Source organism: Rhinopithecus roxellana, chromosome 8 (assembly GCF_007565055.1).
Source record: "Rhinopithecus roxellana isolate Shanxi Qingling chromosome 8, ASM756505v1, whole genome shotgun sequence".
NCBI classification, from domain to species: Eukaryota; Metazoa; Chordata; class Mammalia; order Primates; family Cercopithecidae; genus Rhinopithecus; species Rhinopithecus roxellana.
This window is the reverse complement of record NC_044556.1, coordinates 71,103,065-71,123,181: the sequence shown is the minus strand read 5'-3', so window position 1 is coordinate 71,123,181 and position 20,117 is coordinate 71,103,065. Positions and strand designations below refer to the sequence as shown.

The following is a 20,117-nucleotide window of genomic DNA, read 5'->3' as shown; positions in this document are numbered from 1 at the left end:
TAAAATTGTGTTATCATCTTTTGCTTTAACAAGGGTTGGTTTCTTCAGCTTTTCAGGTATCTTGGTTATTAAAAATTGTTGATTATACAACAGAGTTCATTTATGCATTCATTCAAACATTTACTAGCCTACTGTGTTAGGTCCAGTGTTAGATGCTGAAAACACACTATTAAATTACCTTGTATCTATGAATAACTACAGAGAATAACTATGTCTTCCCATGTTTGTGGGTTTAAGTAGAAATGGTATTTAGAACAGATGAAGTTTTAAAATGCAGTTAAATCAGGATGTTCAGTCATTTAGTTAAATGTCAGGCAATGTTCTTTTGGTGGGAAAGTCTGAGAAGCACAGAGACTCTGCCCAAATTGGTAGTATTAGTAGTATCAGAGATATTGCTTTCATGAATAGGGGTAACTTTTACTGGTTGGGAGTGGCTACTGGAACACTATTCTCAAGATCTGAGACCATGTCCTGACTCACCAGGAAATACTATTGTGATTCGTGATACCCATGGACTGAGAGGGGACAGGCAGCATGAGGACTATGTATTTGCTGACCTTGAAAAATAGTTTTATTTTTTGTTTTCCAATTTAGTAGGGGATTTTATTTTGTCCCCTTTATCAAAGGTATAAAGGCACACAGTTTAAAAAGTCAGCAAAAAACATATTTGTATGAAAAATGGGAGTCCTGTCCCTCTTCCCTTCATTTCTGCCCTCCCCAGAATTGATTATCACCTCTTTTAGCTGATTATCTTGGTATTTACCATCATGCTTCTTCTGTTTTAGGCCTTCTCTACTGACTTCCCACTATGGAAGATGAGGATGAAGTTCTTTCCTCTTCCTATTCCCATAACATATGCACATTCTTCCCATCTTCCCAATACAGTTGTAGAGTAATTTCAGTTAGCTCCATATTAGGCATTTGTATTAATATGATCATGTAAATATATTCATTGCTAAGCCACGGAGTAAATCATGGCTACTTTTCCTTTCTTTACCAATTTTTTATTTTCCCTGGATTGAGCAATTATGTATCACTTTTCATTTTGCTTAATTTTCCATGTACATGTAACAAATTCAACCACAAGCTCTCAGGCAATTGTCTGTAATCAATGCTCTAAATCAGGTCTATAAGTTTTTTTTTAAAGGGCCAAACAGAAAATATTCTACGCTTTGCAGGTATGAAAATAAATAAAACTTAACAGCTATTGGAACCCCTAAAACACTTTAAATCTTGAGAGAGATGTGACCTTGATCTGAGTCACGTAGCATGTAGTTGCAACTTCTGTTTCTTATAGATTAATTCTCCTCCTCATTGTTCTTGTTCTGTAAATGACTAGGAGACACCAAAGATCAGACCTCCTGCCCTTCTAATCTCTGACCTTTGTTATAGATTAACCACCTCCTTTATTGTCCTGTACCTAACTCAGACCAGATGGTACAAAAGACCTCATGATGGTGACACCTTCGGTGTGGAATGCTAAATATACCTTTCCAGAAAGAAAAAGACCACCTTGCCCAATCAGATCACTGTAACTATGCATTAAACCTTATGTAGAAAGGTGTTGAAATTTTGTTAAGCTTCCCTAAACCTTGTCTATATAAACAACCCCAAACTTCTACACTTTGGAATACTGACTTCCAATTTTTCGAATCTATGCTTCCTGGGTGGCTGTTCTCAAGCTTTGTGCTCTAATAATCTCTACATTTGACATATTTCCTGAATCTTATTTAAAGTTGACACAAGCCATACTATCTCTGTCACAACTATTCAATTCTGTCTTTGTAGTATGAAAGCAGCCAGAGACAATGTATAAACAATACACAGTAACTGTGTTCAAATAAAATTTTATTTAAAAAACAGGCAGTGGGCAGGCAGACCTGTGGTCTAAATCCTTCTCCTAAGCAATCCCCTTGCATCAGACATCCTTTCAATTTCACCTTCCTAAAGAAATTTCACCCAGATGCTGCCTGTAGTCTCACATTGGGAGGTCCCTTCACCATTGTCCTGGTGAGTCCCCGCACTCCTAAATCGAACAGAATATTAACTATACCTCATGTCTTTCTCTTTCACTGATTACTTTTGATGAGGACATCCTTTAGCAGTTTCTTGAGAAAGAGCACTTGAAATCTTGGATGTCTGTCAACGTCTTTTTTCTGTTCTCAAACTTGGTTGATAGTTTGGTTAGATATAGGATTCAAGGTTAAAAATCATTTTCTTCCATCTCTTATCTTTCTGACCTCCTTTCTGGGAGATTTCTTATTTAACTTCTAAATGTTTTATGGCATTTTAATTTCCTTTATTGTATTTTATTTTTATTTTGCTTTTTTGCTTTTTATAAATTAATAAATTGCTCATACTCAGGTCTTTTTAATTTTTAAGAGCTCTTATTGTTCTGAGTGTTTCTTTTTTATAGTATGCTATTATTGTTTTATTGTTACAATATCTTATGCTTATAATAAGTTTTTAAAATTATAATGGAAATTTTTAAACATTTGCAAGAGGACAGAAAAAGGTTAATGAACCCCCCTGTACTATTAGGAATTCTAGAAGCAGACCTTGCCCTGTGTAGTCTGGTCCTCCATGTCACCTTCTTGTGTTTGCTTTAGTCTTTATCTTTCAAGAGTTCAGGTCTGTTAGATTATTAGTTATCTGACATTCTTCGTTGTTCCATCACATTTACAGATACGGGACTGAACGGCTGATTAAAAGCTCTCAGTTTATGAGTGGAGTCTGTCGCCTGTTTACCCTCACTCAGTATTATCTTCACCGGACCATTTAAATTGGTCTCTTCTCTTAAACTCACCCGCTTCCCCAGAGAAAGATCCTCTGATTTCCTGCTTAGAGAGTGAAGGCCCGATTGCTAGCTTTCCGGTGACCAGTGAAATAAGAGGGCTGGGAATCTTAGCACTCAGCACACTGACATCACTTCACCATGCTGTTTTCATTATGGGACCTCTGCCTCAGTTGTATCTGTTGTTCCTCAGTCCACAGAGCCCCTATTTCCCTCTCCAGAGTAAACCTCCAATATTTGCCAGGGTAGGGAAAAATAATTACCCAGCTGTGGGATATAGGGTAGGGGTTGGGGTATCTGCGTTCTTCTTAAACAGATTTCAACCAGTCTTCCCAAGTTTAGTAATGCTTTCAACCTCGTTTCCACAGGTGCTGATGCTGCCAGACTTTTGGAAGTTCTATGGTACAAGGTTGGCTTATGGCTTTCCCACAGCTGCCTTGGGGTTCTGTTATGTTATTTACTGCTCGTTCTTTTTTCCAACTTCCCAACTTTTGCTGCCATTGTCTTTCAGGGTGTTCTCATCCTTGTGGGTTTACACCTTTAAAAACCCATTTAGTGTTATTTTATGGGGGTTTTAGGAGAGCAGGAAGTAGACATGAGTCCAATCTACTATGTCTTCTGAAAAGTTCACCTGTTATTTCTGAAAGATCTAAGATGATTTGCTATCTTTGGCCAGGGCCTACCACTTGTCATTCTTAAAGGGGCCTCCGTTGCTATTTTGGGTTTAGGCAAAAAGAATGTTGGTTACTTACTAAGGGTTTGAAAATTATAATGCTGCATACCATCATAAAAACATTTCAGGCCAGGCGTGGCAGCTCACATCTGTAATCCCAGCACTTTGGGAGGCCGAGGCGGGTGGATCACAAGGTCTGGAGTTCAAGACCAGCCTGACCAAGATGGTGAAACCCTGTCTCTACTAAAAATACAAAAATTAGCTGGGTATGGCAGGCGCCTGTAATCCCAGCTACTAGGTAGGCTGAGGCAGAGAACTGCTTGAACCCGGGAGGCAGACGTTGCAGTAAGCCGAGATGGCGTCACTGCACTCTAGCCCGGGTGACAAAGTGAGACTCAGTCTCGAAAAAAAAGGCCTGGCACAGTGGCTCAAGCCTGTAATCCCACCTTTGGGAGGCCAAGGCGGGTGGATCATGAGGTCAGGAGATCAAGACCATCCTGGCTAACATGGTGAAACCCCGTCTCTACTAAAAATACAAAAAAATTGGCCGGTGTGGCGGCGTGCGCTTGTAGTCCTAGTTACTTGAGAGGCTGAGGCAGGAGAATTGCTCAAACCTGGGAGGCAAAGGTTGCAGTGAGCCGGGATCACACCACTGCACTCCAGCCTGGGTGACAGAGCGAGACTCCGTATCAAAAAAATGAACAAACAGCTGGCCAGGCGCGGTGGCTCAAGCCTGTAATCCCATCACTTTGGGAGGCTGAGGCGGGCGGATCACAAGGTCAGGAGATCGAGACCATCCTGGCTAACACGGTGAAATCCCGTCTCTACTAAAAAGTACAAAAAACTAGCCGGGCCAGGTGGCGGGCGCCTGTAGTCCCAGCTACTTGGGAGGCTGAGGCAGGAGAATGGCGTGAACCCGGGAGGTGGAGATTGCAGTGAGCTGAGATCCGGCCACTGCACTCCAGCTTGGGCGACAGAGCGAGACTCTGTCTCAAAAAAAAAAAAAAAAAAAAAATTAACAAACAAAACAAAAAACAAAAAACCAAACAAAAAACATTTTAAAAAATTCTATAGTATAGTCAGTAGAACATGATGTTTAGACCAGCAAATAAATACTGAAAAAATAATCAGAAAAGAATATTACTTATGAATTACATTACAATGATATGTCTTTCTCTTGTTATTTAAACATTTAAATATCAGATTGGGGGAGTATTTTAAAACCCAAATTTAAGTGCGAGTAGACAGAAAAAAAATAGAGGAAAGAAGGAAGGAGTGCAGCATGAAAAATCTATTAAAAATCAATTTGAAAAACACACAGGGCTGGGCATGGTGGCTCACACCTGTAATCCCAGTACTTTGGGGAGACTGAGGTACAAGACTCCATCTCAAAAAAAAAAAAAAAAAAAAGGAACTCACACGCATTTGATTAAAATTTTACTTTCAAAAATTTGAAAGGATGAAAGATAACCAAAATAGAGTTTTATTTACACAGAAATAACTCTCCCATTCTTAATAATCTTCTATCTCCCAAAATACAATACTACATTGCTCTACATCAGTAATATAAAAGCATTTTGGTTGATAAAATATTTTAATGGAGTGGGAGATCCTAAGGTGCAGAAACTTCAAGTTTCAGCTTGCTGCTATGAAATCCCCTATCATCTGCCTCGCGCCTATAATCTCAGCACTTTGGGAGGCCGAGGTGGGTGGATCACGAGGTCAGGAGTTCGAGACCAGCCTGGCCAATATGGTGAAACCCCGTCTCTATTAAAAATACAAAAACTAGCCCAGTGTGGTGGCACGCGCCTGTAATTCTAGCTACTCGGGAAGCTGAAGCAGGAGAACTGCTTGAACCCAGGAGGCAGAGGTTGCAGTGAGCCGAGATTGTGCCACTGTACTCCAGCCTGGGCAATAGAGGGAGACTCCATCTCAAAAAAACAAAACAAAACAAAACAAAACAAAAAACAAAAACAAAAAACCAACCCTATCGTCCCTTATTATCACAACTTGAATTTACCATTGCTCTGAATAAGCTAACAACAGAAGGATGAATTAAAAAACGTCTTTTTTTTTTTTTTTTTTTTTTTTGAGACACTCTGTCACTAAGGCTGGAGCGTAGTGGCACAATCACAGCTCACGGCAGCCTTGACCTCCTAGGCTCAGGTGATCCTCCCACCTCAGCCCGAGTAGCTGGGACCACTGGTGCGCGTCATCATGCCCAGCTAATTTTTGTTGTTGTTTTTTTGTAGAGATGGGGTTTCCCCATATTGCCCAGGCTGGTCTCAAACTCCTGGGCTCAAGAGATACACCCTCTTTGGTGTCCCAAAGTGGTGGAATTGAGTTAGCCACTGTGCTCAGTCAACTTTTAAAAAGAGAAAAAATATTGGAAATGCTTATACTACATAAAATCATCCTATAGGTTAGTATTTGTAGCCCTTTTAAGACCTTTACTCCTAAGTAATTGAAAGATCTCTTTCAAAGTAAACATTTTTTCTCTGCATTGTCCAGCTCAGGTTCTGGTATGCCTCATTGAGTGAGTGGGACTCCATGGCTGAGATTCTCTTCTACAGTGTTTGCTTTGGTTTTTTTTTTTTTTTTTTTACACATGGAGAGTCTTTGCTTTGTAGGCACAATTAAAATAATCCCAGAAGACAGTGTGGCCTAGTGATTAAGAATACAAACCACCAGGCCGGGCGTGGTGGCCCATACCTGTAATCCCAGCACTTTGGGAAGCTGAGGCAGGCAGATCATGAGGTCAGGAGTTCGAGACCAGCCTGGCCAACATGGTGAAACAAAAATTAGCCAGATGTGGTGGCAGGTGCCTGTAATCCCAGCTACTTGGGAGGCTGAGGCAGGAGAAGAGCTTGAAACTGGAAGGTGGAGGGTGCAGTGAGCCGAGATTGCGCCACTGTACTCCAGCCTGGGCAACAAGAGTGAAACTCCATCTCAAAAAAACAAACAAACAAACAAAAAAAACCCCAACAAGCTATTAGACAGACTGCCTGGGGTTGAATCCTGACTCCACCACTTGCCAGTTGTGTGACCTTGGGAAAATTGTTAAACCTCTATATGACTTACTTCCCTTGTGTTTAAGATGGGGCTAATCATATTACTTATCTTACAAAGTTACATATATACATATACTTGGCATATGGTAAACACTCATACAAATGCTAGTGTTGGTTGTGACGATTAAGTGTCAGATCATTTAAGGCCAGTATTATTGTACTTCTGGCTTTTTTGGGTTCAGCAATAGTTGTAGTGACTATACTGGATCTGCAGCTGTCATTGGTTTGGCATTCCATGACTATTTTCATATAGTCAGATAATAAAGTCAATACCAAGAATTTAAAAGATGAAGTCATGACAGAGATTCTGAAGATGCTGTTAATATCAATATTGATATAATCAGAGGAACAGAGACAAGGAGATAAAATTTCAAATGAAGAGTCTCTGCCTAATTAAACAGGTTTATCTTTCCATCTCTTCAAAGGGTAACTTCCACCTTTTGAATTGTAAGAAATGCTCATGTTAGAAAAGACATCCCAAGAATTTTATTGTCTCCTCTTTGTCCCCCCTACATTTAAACTAAACATTCCTATGGTGGGAAAGTTATAGGATATAGAAGATCCTAAGTTTGCTTTGATAGGCTACTTCGCTTACAGTGTATATGAAATCCTACAGAATTCAGCCACTAGGCAAACATGTTTCCATGGAAAAATGTTCTGTGTTCACATTATAATGCTAGGCTCACATCTCCTCACCCTGCTGTATCTTGGCTCCTTGGCTGCAAAAGGCCATACTCCTGTCTCAAGCCATCATCTCCATTTGAAGTGGATTTGAAAAGATGATTAAAAAATAGTCAGTTTCATAAAGTGCCTTTTCCTAACTTCTTTTCTAAGAAGTTTCCAGGTATCTGGTTCTATGACATAGTCATTTACATATAAGGGTTAGGCTCAATTTGAGTCAGTGAATGACTGAATGTCTGTACCTACCAAGGAACCTTACAATTTTAATTTGCAGTTAAAAGACAAATTAATGCAAATAATGACAATTTTGTTTTTACCTTTCCTATGGTAACACTTTTGTTTTTCTTGTCATATTGCTCTGGTAAGAACCTCTAGTACAGGGCCGGGTGTGGTGCCTCATGCCTGCAATCCCAGCATTTTGGGAGGCTGACGCGGGCGAATCTTGAGGTCGGGAGATCGAGACCATCCTGGCTAACACGGTGAAACACCATCTCTATCACAAATACAAAAAAATTAGCCGGGCATGGTGGCGGGTGCCTGTAGTCCCTCAGCTACTCAGGAGGCTGAGGCAGGAGAATGGCGTGAACCTAGGAGGTGGAGCCTGCAGTGAGCCAAGATCGCGCCACTGCACTCCAGCCTGGGCGACAGAGTGAGACTCTGTCTCAAAAAAAACAAAAAAAAAACAAACAAAAAAAAAACAAAAAGAACCTTTAGTACAATGTTCAATAGAAGTAGTGATAATAAGCATCCTTCTCTTTCATTCTTAATATCTCAGGGATAAATATTCAACACAATTAAGTGTATTACTTGCTGTAAAATTTATTAGAGATATCATTAATCAGATTAACCTTAATAGAAGACATTCCCTTCTATTTCCAATTTGCTAAAAGTGTTTTCTTATCATGAATGAGAGTTGCATTTTATTAAAACTTTTTTTATCCATTGAAATGCTTATGTAATATTTCCCTATATTCTGTTAATACAGTGAACTACTTTGATTGATTCGAATTTTAAACCAAACTTTCAATCCTAGGATGTATGCTGTCACTATATAACATTACATATTTTAATATATATTGCTGGATTTTATCTTGCATCTATAACCATGTAAGAGGTCTGCCTGTAAATTTTCCTCTCTTATAATCTCTTTAGTTCAGGTTTTAGTATCAATGTTATGCTATCCCAATAAAACAAGCTTAGGAAGTATCCTTTCTTCTTCTATGCTCTGGAAGAGTTGTGTTTAATGTCCTTTTACTATTTTGTTTTATTTTTTTTAGAGAGAGGGTCTTCCTCTGTTGCCCAGGCTGGTTTCAAAGGATTCTCCTTCCACAGTCTCCTGAGCGGCTGGGAATACAGGTGCACATATACCATACCCAGCTCCTCTTTTTAGTAACTGTAAGATTTGTAGTGATATCCCCCTTTTCATTCTTGATATTGGTAATGTAGTTAATAGTGTTTTCAAAGAAACATAATTTTCTGATATTGCTATTTCTACCATATGTTTGCTATTTCAACATTCTGCTTCATTTTCCCTGCTTTCTACTGTAATTGGATTTAATTTGCTTTTCTTTTTCTTATTGAGATAAATATTTAGATTACTGGTTTTTAGTTTTCTTACTTTCTTTTTTTTTTTTTTTTTTTTTTTTTTGAGGCAGAATCTCACTCTGTCGCCGGGGATGGAGTGCAGTGGCCAGATCTCAGCTCACTGCAAGCTCCGCCTCCCGGGTTTACGCCATTCTCCTGCCTCAGCCTCCCGAGTAGCTGGGACTACAGGCGCCCGCCACTTCGCCCGGCTAGTTTTTGTATTTTTAGTAGAGACGGGGTTTCACCGTGTTAGCCAGGATGGTCTCGATCTCCTGACCTCGTGATCCGCCCGTCTCGGCCTCCCAAAGTGCTGGGATTACAGGCTTGAGCCACCGCGCCCGGCCTAGTTTTCTTACTTTCTATAATAATATTAGCATTCTAAGGCTATAAATCCTTCCTATGCATAGATTAAGTTACATCTCACAACTTTTGAGATAACATTTTCATTATCATTCTGCTAACAATATTTTTGAATTTTCATTGTAATCTCTTAATACATAGTAAACATTAAATACCTCTTATTCTCTACTGATAAACAGTTTCTCATCTTTTGTTATTGGAAACAATGTGGCAACAAATAGCATTATACAAATGTTCATTCATATGTAAGTTTAAAGGATAAATTTCCAGAAGTGAAATTGTTATGTCAAAGTCAAATGCAGTAGTAATTTTTAAAAGATATTGCTGTATTACCTTAATAAAGATTGTACCAATTTATATTTTCATTAGCAATTTGTGAGACTGATTCTTACGGAAAGATTTTTAAATTGGAGTATTACCAAGTCAGAAGGCTCTCGTTTAGGTATAGAAGACGGCTAATAGTGTTTCTTAACTAACTAGGCTATGCCTGACGGGAGACGTATTCATGGAAATTCATCCACAAAGTCTCTTTAAGATAGAGATTATCGGGCCGGGCGTGGTGGCTCACGCCTGTAATCCCAGCACTTTGGGAGGCCGAGGTGGGCAGGTCACCTGAGGTAGGGAGATCGAGACCATCTGGCTAACACAGAGAAACCCCATCTCTACTAAAAATACAAAAAATTAGCCAGGCGTGGTGGCACATGCCTGTAATCCCAGCTACTCGGGAGGCTGAGGCAGGAGAATCACTTGAACCTGGGAGGAGGAGGTTGTGGTGAGCTGAGATTGCGTCACTGTACTCCACCCTGGGCAACAAGAGGGAAACTCCGTCACCCTGGCCCCCTCAAAAAAGAATACAGATATCTTGTGTTTTCATTTCAACATTAATCTTCATTAATAAAAACATTCTGAATCATAAAGTATCTATAATTAAGTACTACCATTGTTTTTTGGTGCCTACATTTATAATAATTTTGGTACAAAGCAGTACTAAAAAGTAAAGGTCCAGAAAAGTAAACGGGTGCATACTTAAAAGCACACTCTATTTTCTCGCCTCTTAAAATTGATGACCTCTGAACTATGTATGCATGGGGCAGACTCCGAGCAGAATAAAGCTCCGCAATTCTAGTTAATACATTACGGTTCTAAACACAAGGGTGCTCAGAGCAACACAAGAGATGTTAACTATTCAGGAAATCTAATGGTTTCTTTCTCTTTCCTCCAATTTAAATGTTCTTAAATGTCTGGATGTTTAGGAAGGTCAATTAACTTCACCTTGATATTAGAGGCATATCTTAAAATTTAAAAATCAGATTTTTCTTAAATGAAAGGTATTACAAATTACTGAGTTTTTACTTTTAGATAATTTAATGTGGTCTTAACACATTTTTGCAGCCTATGTAGCACTTTTAACTATTCACCTCTACCATCCTGAGTAGCAGCCAAATACTTGCATTACTTTTTGCCTCCTAAAACTATTCTATTTCTGCCTTGTTGACACTCATTGCTTAATATAAAAGGCTATGCATGCCACCCCTTGCAGGAATCCTCTCACCAAGGGAAAGGATTCTCTAGCTCTTCTTTAAAAAACAAAATAAATTTATCAAAAGCAAATGTCTGCCAATCTGTTATCAACCAATTCTGGTAGTCTTGGCACCCTTCTCATTAATAACCCATGTCAGACCTGTCATCATATATCATTCTCTTCATGACAAGTATTGGGGTGTGGCAATGGGCTCATAACCAATTAGGGCCAAGGAGATGATAATGAAAGTTCTGTAGGGGCTTCAGGGAAAAGTTTAAGAGGGATTACAAGAAAAATAAAATCTGTTTTTTCTCTTGTCTTTATCTTCATGGAAGCGTGAGGTCTTACATTTCCTCACAGCTACTGACTGAGGATGAAACCAATTCAGAGAGGAAAGCAGACCTGGGAGAAACAGAGTTTGAGTCACCAGATTAAGTACATCATCCTGTCCTATTTTCGAAGTCCAGTTATGTGACCTAATAAATTCCCTTATTGTGAAAGTCTGTTTGAATTGGACTTTGAGTTACTTAGAGACACAAATAGTTAGCTTGGCTTTTAAGGTATACCAAAATCTGAACTCAACTTTCCAACCGTATTTCCCAGAGCTTCAATTTATGCATGCATATTACAGACTACTTATTGTTTCCTACACGTGTGCTACACTTCCATAGTTGTGTGTTTGTTCATAGTTACTACTGCACAAAATGCCCACCCACCTACCCTTCCCATCTCTACCCACCTAAATTCTATCTACCATCTTCTAAAGCCTAATAGAAATAAAGCCTCCATAAAGTTTCCTCTGGTCTAAGAAGGCCATAGTCCCATTGGTTAGCACAGAATAGGTACTCATTGTAAGACAGATAAAAACTTGTTGAATCATATCAGCTAATACTTGCAGTATGTAATTACTTTATAAGATTAATTTAGTTTCTGTTAATATAAAATCAGGTCTAATCAACTTAAGGATAACCTAGCAAGGGCCATAGGGCTAAAAGAGATCTCAAAATAGTATCTAAAATATCTTTATAAGGAGAAAATTGACATTAAAAATAAAGCTGAATTAAACAGAAGAACATTAAAAATAAGGCTGAATTAAACAGAGGAAGTCTGGGTTTACCAGTTGAATTCACAAAAGAATGCTGGTGAAGTATCTATCGCTTCAATAGGGTTGAACATGGGGGTGGGGATATGTGCTGAAAGAGAACCTACTCCACCATCTGCCCAGACTAGCTGGGATATTCTCTTCTCTTAGGAGACAGCCAGGAGGGCAGACCAAATGCTCCCTCAAGAGCAATCTACTTCTATTACTCTGATTGGTCACCACGGGATTAAAATATTAAAGCGACTAATCCCCTAATATGGTAAAGGATTAAATACATGGAATACCAGTCCTCTTGAAATCAAATAAGAGGAGTGCTTGTGGGATTTAAATAAGTAAACACGTATACACCAGAAATAAACCTTTACAATACCAATAGCTGCCCAAATGAAAAACTAGCTCCTAATTTTCAAGAAATGAACATTCTTATTATCAGTAATTCAGAATGTGCTCTTAAATAGAGACTATACTACCAAAATCCAGTCAGATTTAGAAGCACTAGATGAAATTACACTTTCAAAAAAATGTAAAGTAATACTTAGCAGCTGGCACCCCCATACTGGAGTTGGAGCATTTGAATTTTTATGCCAAGACTCCAAAATGTGAGCTGACAAACAACATAGCTAAACCTTCAATTCAATTATGTCAAGATTGTGTAAGGAACTAAGCACTGAAGAAGATTCTGAAATAAACAGTTCCTGCTTTCAAATAGCTAATCATCTAGCAGAGGGAAAAGAAGAGTAACAACCAGAATATGATAAACACGGTGCGAGGATTTTAGAGAACTACTGTGTGAGTTTAAATAAGGGAATGTGTGTATTTACTTATGGCACAGGACATATAAAAGAGATATCACTTGAATTTGGCCTAAAAGAGTAAGAAGAATGCTATGGTTTGAATGTGTTTTGTCTCTGAAACTCATGTTCAAACTTAATCTCCAATGTCAGTATTAAGAGGTGAGGCCTTTAAAAGGTGATTTGGTCATGATTGTTCTGCTTTCATGAATAGATTAATCCATTCATGGATTAATGGATTAATGAGTTATCAAAAGAGGAGGTTAGTTATCACAAGAGTGAGTCTGTTCTAAAAGCCACTTTGGCTCTCAGTGCTCCTCTCTCACCCTGTGATGCTTTCTGCCATGTTATGAAGCAGCACAAGGCTCTCACCAGAAGCCAACCAGATGCAGCCACCTGATCTTGGACTTCCCAGCCTCCAGAACTGTGAGAAAGAAACTTACATTCTTTATAAATTACACAGTCTCAGATATTTTATTAAAGCAATAGAAAATAAACTTAGATATAGGATTTTTTTACTTTGTTAAGTAACACATGCATATAATTTCCAAAAGTCAAAGCATACCACAGGGTAGACAACAAAAAATAATGGCCCTATACTTTCCTTCCTCAGACACTTGTTTCTCAGATACAACCCCTCTCTTTCTTTTGCTACTTACTTCCATATAGATTATAAATGTTTTAATAGCACTATTTCCAGATTATCCTATTTAAAATTTATTTGTTGGTTTCCTATTATGGCAGGTAAGGATTTGACTATCTTAAACCATTGTCCTCTTCTCCTTCAGCTTCCTCCTTCTCCTCTCCTAGGTAATTAAAAATTCCTTCTTGGGCCGGGTGCTGGGGCTCACGCCTGTAATCCCAGCACTTTGGGAGGCCAAGGCAGGCAGATCACCTGAGGTCAGGAGTTCGAGACCAGCCTGGCCAAAATGGTGAAACTCTGTCTCTACTAAAAATACAAAAACTAGCTGGGCATGATGGCACGTGCCTGTAATCCCAGCTACATGGGAGGCTGAGGCAGGAGAATCACTTGAACCCAGGAGGCAGAGGTTGCAGCAAGCTGAGATTGTGCCACTGCACTGCAGCCTAGGCGACTAGAGAGAGACTCCATCTCAAAAAAAAAAAAAAAAAATTCCTTCTCAGTGCCAACTCTGTCTTTTGTAACTATGTCTATGATTACACCTATTAGTTTGTGTTCTATTTATTTTCCTATGTGCTTGTTTTGTCTAACAGACTGCACTATTCTCAGCTTTGCACCCAGTGTATAAGTCAGTGCTAGTCCTCAGTAGGAACTCAGGTTTGCTGAACAGAATTAAATTACAGTAATCTGTAAGCACAAAACTTTATGTGGTGTCATCTGTAGATAATCATCAATGTTCACGGACACTACCAGGGTTAGTGTGGCAAGAACAACACAGAAATCCAGAAACTACTTGTTACAAAAAATAGATTTATGGACAAAAACAGAAACTATCAAATTTAACATATCAGAATATCTCCCAGCATTCAATTCCCAGAAGTTTTACTTTGAGCCATTATCCTGAGCTAAGCTGCTAGGTCTAATAACATACTATAATGTAATATTTATAGCTTCCCCCTGGAACTATTAGAACAGTTTAAAAAAGAAACCACTCAGTTATCTGAAAATAAATTTCAGAAACTCAGATATAAACTTTTACCTACTTTAATACAGGAAATAAACCAAAGCAGATATTTCCAAAGACTATACAAGTAGCAAACCTAGGGACATACCAGCAGATACTTTTGAGATAGGCAGATGGCAAATACTTAGCACCTAGGCCACTGCTTCCCCTTCTCAGTCAAGGAAAACTGAGCCCTCCTCTTGAGCCTTGTTCCTTGCAACAGTCAAGAGCCCTCAAAATGCCATTTGGAGATATAAACCATGAGATGACATTTTTAGAACTGGAATTTATTATATCTTTATTCATTGTATATCCTTTGAGACACACAGTAAGATGCTTAACAAATGGTTGCTGATTGAGCAGAAGTGAACTCTCCAGTAAGCAAAATCTGACATTGGTTTCTCTGCTTAAGAGACTCACTATTATACTTTTCATGTGTCTAATGATGTTTTTAAACTTTTTATTTTGAAATAATTTCAGACTCAAAGAAAAGTTGTAAAAATAGTATAAAAATTCTCATATGCTTCGCCCAGATTCCCCAAATGTTAGTATTTCTCACATTTGCTTTACTTTATCATTCCCTCTATCCATATCTATCTTTTCTGTCATTTTTTCACTCAAATTTTGAGAATAAGTTAAATGAAAAGGTTAGACAAAAAGATCTAGGTGGTCTTTCCATTTCTCAGATTCAATAACTAAGTAAAAGATAAACAGCAATTATCAGTGAGAATTATGTTTAACCATTGTTCAATTAAAATTAAAACCCTAGGAATTTTTGTATTTGAGGGCGTAATATTTCCACAAAACTGTATTAGAAAATAAGAGGTATTTTTGGAATAACAATGGCACTTTGCTAGACCTTAAGGAGATCTAAAAGTGAAAAAGACATGGTGAACCCCCAAAGAGTCAAGGAGGTGGGGAGAGAATTCTTTATTTCCAATGCTTACTTCCAGTTACTTACCAAATTACAACATTTTCAAAATCATATTATGTCCACATCTATTGATAATATCCCAGTAAATTAGCTTTATCTGTTATTATTTTATTTCTATGTGTATAGGTTAATTTTTGATATCTGGCCTAAGTCTAGACTGGGCTAAGTCTAGATAGCTGGTAAAACATTATTTCTAGGTGTGTTTGTGTGGGTGTTTCTGGAAGAGATTAGCATCTGAATTGATGAACTGAGTAAAGTGGATGCTCCCTACCCCCGATGTGGGAGGGCATCATTTAATCCATTGAGGGCCCAAAGAGAACAAAAAGGTGGAGGAAGGGCAAATTTACTCTCTCTGCTTGAGCTGGGCCATCCATCTTCTCCTCCCCTTCAACATCAGTGCTCCTGGTTCCTGGGCTTTCAGACTGAGACTGCGACTTACAGAGTTAGTACCCCAATTCTCAAGGCCTTTCGACTTGGACCAAGACTTACACCAGCAGCTCCCCAGTTCTTGGGCTTTCAGACTTAGACTAGAACTGACAACATTGGCTCCCTTGGTTCTCAGTCCTTCAGGCCTGGACCGGAATGACACCACTGGCTTTCCGAGGCCTCCAGCTTACAGACAGCAGACTGTGGGACTTCTCAGCAGCCATAATCACATGAGCCAATTTCTCATAATAAATCTCTTTCTATGTATCTTTATACAGATGATCCTTGACTTACAATGGGGTTACATTGTGATAAACCCACGGTAAGTCAAAAATGCATTTAATATGCCTAACTACTGAACATCATAGCTTAGCCTAGCATACCTTAAATGTGCTGAGAACACTTACATTAGACTACAGTTGGGCAATCATCTAACACAAAGCCTATTCTATAATAAAGTGTTTAACTTCACACAGATGGGCATTTTGTAGAGATGATGGGAAGTGAAAACACAAAACACAATATCCAAAAAGTACTGGCAACACAGTACACTGTGGAGTATTGGCTGTTTACCCTCATTATCGTGTGGTTGACTGGGAGCTGCAGCTCATTGCCATTGCCCAGTATCTCAAGAAAGTATTGTACCGCATATCACTAGCCTGGGAAAAGATCAAAATTCAAGATTCAAACTGTGGTATCCACTGAATATCTATTACTTTCACACCATCATAAAGTCAAAAAAATCATGAAGTTAACTACCGTAAGTCAGGGACCATCTATATGTCCTATTGATTTTGTTTCTATGGAGAACCCTGACTTACTATGGTAACATAAAAAACTTATTTCACGTATACTTTTTCTAAATATCTGAAATTAGGCATATCTTCTAATTAGAGAATGGAAATGTTACCTTATTTGTAATGATGATTCACCTGATTCTTCAACATCATTACAGAAACACAGAATTTGATTCACAATATAGGCAAACCTCAATTGAGACCACTTATTTCATGTCTCCATCCTGAATAGCATCAAACTGAAAAGCTTTTCTGTTTTTTTCTTTTGAGACATAGTCTCACTCTGTTACCCAGGTTGGAATGCAGTGGTGTGATCTTGGCTCACTGCAACCTCTGCCTCCTGGGTTCAAGCGATTCTCCTGCCTCAGCCTCCCAAGTAGCTGAGATTAGAGGCACATGTCACCATGCCCAGCTAATTTTTTTTTTCTTTTTTTTTCAGTAGAGATGGGATTTCACCATGTTGGCCAGGCTGATCTCGAACTCCTGACCTCAAGTGATCCATCCACTTCAGCCTCCCAAAATGCTGGGATTACAGGCATGAGCCACCATACCCAGCCTGAAAAGTTTTATTAATCACTTTTAAAGGAAAGGGGGAAAACCTGCTGGTATGGAAAATAAAAACCTTTAGGCAGTGAACATTAATAACAATAGCGAAGCAGAACTAAAAACTTGTTTAAATCTAATATGTAATTTTCCATTTTCCAATTGGTAGCTCTGAACAGTGGCTGATGGCAAAAAACATACAGACTTTTCTTGGGAAAAGCAGGATATGGAGGCAAAGCAATAATAAACAAGCAATTATAAGAAAAGCAGACAAGAAGAAAATTATTAGATAGCTGAAGTAGAGATGACATTATCAATAATTATCAGCAATGATAGAGAAAAATCCTAGCATAAGAAAAACTAAAGATAGGACACTGTTTCCTTCTACTAGGGGGAAAAAAAATGCAACTATTAGCTCAAAAATCTTTAAAGGCAATATTATCATTAGATAAGTAATTTTGGGGCTGGGGCCGAGGGTGGCAAAGACCTGAACATACATCATTATTGTATCCAAGGGTATATACGTTATTCGAGTTACTCACAGTTATTACAAAAAGCTGACCTAAAACTTGGTCCCCAATATGTTGAATAACTGATTGTTACTATATTTATTTTATTTTATTTATTTATTTATTTATTTTGAGACGGAATTTCGCTCTTGTTGCCCAGGCTGGAGTGCAATGGCGCAATCTTGGCTCACCACAACCTCCACCTCCCAGGTTCAAGCGATTCTCCTGCCTCAGCCTCCCGAGTAGCTGGAATTACAGGCATGCGCTACTGTGCCTGGCTAATTTTGTATTTTTAGTAGAGACGGGGTTTCTCCATGTTGGTCAGGCTGGTCTCGAACTCCTGATCTCAGGTGATCCGCCCGCCTCGGCCTCCCAAAGTGCTGGGATTACAGGCATGAGCCACCGTGCCCAGCATACTATATTAATTTTATTTTACTTTGTTCTTTTATGTCAAAAAATAATTATGTAAATTAAAATCTCTTAAAGCTCAGTTTTAAATTATGGATAAAACACTAGAATATGAAAATCTAGACTATGTAATTTGAGTATTTCAATATCCTTGATTTAAAAGGGAAAAATCTATTTAGTATCTTATTAAATGGTATGCATTTTAAATGTGAACTTATTAAATTTTTATACTTACCAGATGAAAATGCTTTTGTTGCAATTATTCAAATAGTTATTAATCCAAAATCCCAAATCCTGTGGGCAATTTCTTTTTTCAATTAGTTATTTTTAATTGAAGAATACATGCATATTGTAAAAAACACTTAAATAGTACAGTGAAAAGTACGAGTCCCTCCCCAGAGGCACCCACTGTTAACAGCTGAACTCTAACCACATGGCAGTCACTATGCTGCCTGCCCTTTTTTTGTGGGGCGGGGAAAGGAACAGTATTTATCGTTTAGACTTTTGTTTGAAGTGCTGCCTGCCAAATGTCCAATTAAATTATAACCAATGCATTATTACATTGATTTTAAGATGTCTCTCAATTTCAGAGATGTTAATATGTGACAAAACACACATCTCTATTGTGTGGTTTTCAGAGCTTAATTCTGGTATCAATGTGACATTATCTCTATGGAATGGGCTTTGAATACCATTTTTATAACTCTCAAATACAAGAAATATCATTAGAAAATCATCCCAAATCCACTTAAGCATACTAGACTGAGGGGAACAACTGCAATTTGAAGTAGGGTGGAGAGAGGACATTTGAGCAGGTCTGAAGGCAGTGAGGGCGATCTTCTTTCCAAGGGAAGACTCTTTGTGGAGGAGGAAACAGTCAGTAGGAACATGAGGTAGGAATACATTTGGGATGTTCAGTAACAGCAAGAAAGCCAGTATAGACACAGGGGAATGACTAAGGAGTAGAAGGAAGAGGTCAAATAAGGCCTTAGATACCACTGTAAGACTTCGGGGGTTTTTAGATGGGAAGCCATGATGGAATTCTGAGCCTAGCATTGACACAATTTGACTTTTAAAAGGAGCACTCTGGATACTATGTTGGAATTCGCCAGGGGACAAAGGTAAAAATAGGATGACACATTAGGAGGTTATGTAGTAATCTAGGAGCAGGATAGAGGTGATAGTGGCTAGGACCAGGGTGAAAAGAAGTGGTCAGGGGATATGTATTTAAATGTAGAAGCAAAAAGATTTCCTAACTGAGTGGATGCAGAATATGAGAGAAAAAGAAGAGCCATGGATGACCCCAAGGCTTCTGATCTGAGTGACAGGAAGGATGGAGGCTGTTATCAATAATGAGATGGTAAAGGCTATGAGGGAGTATATATTTTTAGGAAAATCCACAGTTCAGTTTGAGAGAGTGTTATGGGAAAGGGGTCCTGATCCAGCCCCCAAGAGAGGATTTTTGGATCTTGTGCAAGAATTCAGGGTGAGTCCATAGACTAAAGCGAAAGCAAGTCTATTAAGAAAGTAGAGGAAAAAAAGAATGGCTTCTCCATAGACAGAGCAGCCTTAACAGCTGCTGGTTGCCCATTTTATGGTTATTTCTTGATTATATGGTAAACAAGGGGTGGATTATTCATGCCTCCCCTTTTAGACCATATAAGGTAACTTCCTGACGTTTCCATGGCATTTGTAAACTGTCATGGTGCTGGCAGAAGTGTAGCAGTGAGGAAAACCAGAGGTCACTCCTGTTCCCATCTTGAATTTTGGTGGGTTTTAGCCAGCTTCTTTACTACAACCTGTTTTATCAGGAAGGTCTTTATGACCTGTATCTTATGCCACAACCTCTTATCCTATGACTTAGAATGCCTTAACCATCTGGGAATGCAGCCCAGTAGGTCTCAGCTTTATTTTACCCAGCCCCTACTCAAGATGGAGTTGCTCCAGTTCAAATGCCTCTGACGAGAGGACTATTAGACATACTAGTGAAGGAGTCAAGCACTCAGAAATAAAAATCTGTTTAGCATATTCCTTTGAAGAATACATGATATTTTTAATGCTCTCTGCTCTGAGCAAAAAAATAACAAAAAAGAATACACAATATTTTATTTAGTCATCCCTCTACTAATGGACATTTAGATTATTTCTAATTTCTTACTCTTACAAAATATCTTGCAGTAATATCCTGTCTTTCTCTAGGATATATAGCCCCAGGTAGAATTGTTATGTCGTAGATAATTTAAAATATTGCTAAACTGCTCTTCAGATTGGCTGCATGG

General features: G+C 38.6%; 1 protein-coding gene across 4 annotated transcripts in view; it reads right to left on the bottom strand.

Annotated features, from left to right (window-relative positions):
* LPGAT1 (lysophosphatidylglycerol acyltransferase 1) overlaps nucleotides 1-20,117 on the bottom strand; it is a 93,651-nt gene that overhangs the window by 7,721 nt on the left and 65,813 nt on the right. The gene's annotated exons all lie outside the window — the stretch shown is intronic.